This window comes from Peromyscus californicus, unplaced genomic scaffold, assembly GCF_007827085.1.
Source record: "Peromyscus californicus insignis strain IS unplaced genomic scaffold, ASM782708v3 Scaffold_23__1_contigs__length_62951481, whole genome shotgun sequence".
NCBI lineage: Eukaryota > Metazoa > Chordata > Mammalia > Rodentia > Cricetidae > Peromyscus > Peromyscus californicus.
The window spans coordinates 34,797,452-34,800,986 of NW_026294534.1; positions in this window are offsets into that span (position 1 = coordinate 34,797,452).

Sequence of the window (3,535 nt, forward strand, 5' to 3'; positions counted from 1 at the left end):
CACCAGGGGGCTTTGTTCTGTTAGTCCTCACTTTGTCTGGTTGCATGCAGCACTGGTCTTCAGTGGTGTGTCTTCTGGCAGAATTGATCAATCAGAGCATCAAGACTAAAGGAAATAGTTAAACAAAGGGCAAAATAAGTAAATCATGATGAAGTCAGGTTAGAAAAAAAATAGCAAAAATTGGGCTTACATCAATTTATATTCCAAGGTGTGTCAACAGTGTTCATGGAGATTCTGATTGATTATTGTAAAGTATACTTGTTCCTGTGCAAATTGATTTCTAGTACACTGCCAGCTTTTAATAACTTACCCTCTTTTCCACATTGCTTCTTAATGTTTGAATTTTCAACTTTTCCTCAATAGCAATGAATGATTTCATAATCTGAAAATTAACATTATACCTGCTTTCATAGATCAATGATATAACTTTAAATTAGAAAACACTAAACAATTTCCTGCTTATTGAGTACATTTATGTTCCTTTCAATCATTGCCTTCGCATGGCCATGGATGTCAGAAACCTCTCAAGATTAACAATTATCTCATTTATTTTTCCACTTTATTTCTTTGATATTAATGGTAGTGAACGTGAGCATGTACACTGGTGCACATTTGAAGCTTGTGTACCTGTTAATATATGTGTGGAGGCCATAGTTCTCCCTAAAGTGAATCCTCAGAAACTATATACCTCGTTTATGCATTTAATATTTACATTTTAATATTTTATCAGTTTATTATGTCTTTATATTATATGAGTGTATGAGTGCACGTGGTTGTGTGTGTATATGTGTGTATTTTTGTAGAGTTCAAGAATTAGTCTTGGATATCTTTCCTATGTCACTCTCCACCTTGGTTTCCGATACAATGTTCATCTTTTACATGGCACTCACTAAAGAGGGGAGGTTGGCTGTTCAGTAAGCCTTAGTAATCTGCATGTCTCTGCCTCTCCATTGTTGGCACTGCACGTACAGACCACTAAATCAGGCTTTTATATTGTTGCCGAGGATCATTCTCATGTTCCTCTGCTCGTGAAGCATTCACTTTACCAATCAAACTATCTACCCTGTCCTGGGTCCTCATCTTAGTGTATAATTATTTGAAAAAATCAGTCAAGTAAGGAACAAACTTTGTTACCAACTACAGTGCCAAGAGCTTACAAAAGAAAAATAATTTATAAAGATATTTAAGGACAATATAGTGGAATTATGATTAAAATCCTGATATGATAATTCAATATCTATGAATGTTTTATTTTAGATTTAATAATTCTTATAGCGTGTAGATTGGTGGTGTGAAGAAAGGAATTATTTATTCCTAATACAGTACTATTGATAGTGCACAAACAAATGTATGTCAGAATTCATGATGAAAACTACACTAACAAACAGAAGGTTAAGAAAAACACTTCAAAGAATAATTGAGGAAGAATAGTCTTGTAATAATTTAACTACTATTAGCAATAATTCTAGCATCCAGAACTATGGAGAACAGATAACATTTTCATCCAAAAATATGATGCATCTATAACAGCAGAGATTACAACTTGACTCTCAGATGTCCTCTTTTACCTTACCATTTTTCTCCCCATAACTTCATCAAATTCACCAATAGCTAGCCATTTGCCACATGAGCTTCCTACAAATTATCCCACTAAAAACTCTAGAATCACCATGATGAAATTGAAGAGATTGGAAATAATGAAAGGAAATGCTGTCCCAAGATCTGAACAATTGTCAAGGAATTAAGGGATGTGTGTGTCCACCTCCTAATTTTTTTTTGTGCTTCTGTTCTTTGCAACAATTCTCCAGAAATACTATCACCAGATGCAGTGATGCCCATGGTCCCTTCTAATTATGTCCTTGCTCATGAAGCATTTGTAAAACCCATCTTATTAGCAAAGGGTTTTATTTTTGTTGTTGTTCTTTTTCATTTGTTTGAGAATGCATAAGAGACCATGAATTCTTTCCTTTCTTTGTCTCTCATGGACAAAGCCCTAGATCCCCTTGTCTAGCTAAAGGATCCTATCCTTGGCATTAGGAGCATTGAGAACCTCTGCTCCAAAGAATCAAGTGTCTGCTGTTGGTTTACCTTTCTAAGGTCATAAGTATCTCAGAGACATTGCACACTTGCTCATGTAGATATAGATGCTTTGTCTATTTCATAAAACAACTATTAAAACTAATTCGTGAATTTAGAATTGTAGGGGTAAGTGTGTAGGATTAAATTTCTTTGGTAGACAGCTGAGAAAATATCAATCTGAGACCAGCATATTTTATAAATTGTTAAAGGCAAATGGTAGAAACAAGTGTATTCCTTAATTAAGGTTGCCAGTGTCAGGAAGCTTGGTGACCTGCCAGTGTGCTGCATTGACTCTTCCATCATTTTTACTTATTAATTTCTTTGAGGATTTTACACTTTATATTATGTTCTTCCTCACCTTTCAACTGTTCCTAGATCTTTTCTCCCTTCCAATCTATCCAACTTCATGTTGTTTCTCTCTAATAAATACAAACAAACAAATAAAAAAAGAAACACTGCAGAAAATCCGGAGTCCAGTTTGTGCTCGCCATCATCAGGTCTGCCCTTGAGTGAGTCAGTGAGTAGGGTTGATATTCTCTGTTTCCCTCAATTGAAGAAAACCATTTTCTCTACTCTTAGCAGTTTCCACCTACAAAGAGCTTCCCAGCTAGGGGTGGAGCTTCACAATCTTTCATTTAATTTTTTCCAGAAAATATCTTTTGATCATATTTTTTTTAGTGATGGGACTTTATGCCCACTTCTCCTTCCTGATGAGATTCTCTGTGGCTTGAGCATGTGTAAGTCTTGTTTTCACAGTTTTGTGAGTTCATATGTGAGTCTGTATTATTGTATGTGGAGAATTCAAGTTTCATAAAGTCATCTATCACTTCTGACTCTTAGAATCTTTCAATTTCCCTCTGCACATAGATCTCTAAGTCTTGAGGGGAGGGGTTTGATAAAGACATCCCCTTTAGGACTGAGACTTCCAACTTTATTGCTTTCTATTGTTGTGGATCTCTGTGCTATTTACCATCCAGTGCATGAAGAAGCTCTTTGATGAGGGTTGAGTGACACCCTGAACTATGGATATAATATGTTATTAGGAGTCATTTTCTTGTAATATTATTTTATTAGAACCATAGTAGTATGTTTCCATCTAGTTCCCATGACTTCTAGTCTAAGATTCTTGGCCACATAAACAATATCAAATATGGGTTCACTATCATGAAGTGTATCTTAAATCCAATTACAAATGGATTGGTAACTCCCTTAAAATTCTTTCCACTCCTGCCCCTAGCTCCCATCCCTGGGCACCAGCCTTTCCTGGGAAGACCTGCCCAACTTGGCCCCAGTTTGTGGCCATCAGGTGGAGCCTCTGGGAAGGTTCCCCTTTTCCAAGACCCCCGGCAGACCCTGCAGTCTATACACCCTGCCCCCACATCCATCTAACCGAGACCCCCCCCCTTACTTCCTGAGAATTGGAGACCAGCTCCCAGCTCCCATCCGGATGAGAGGT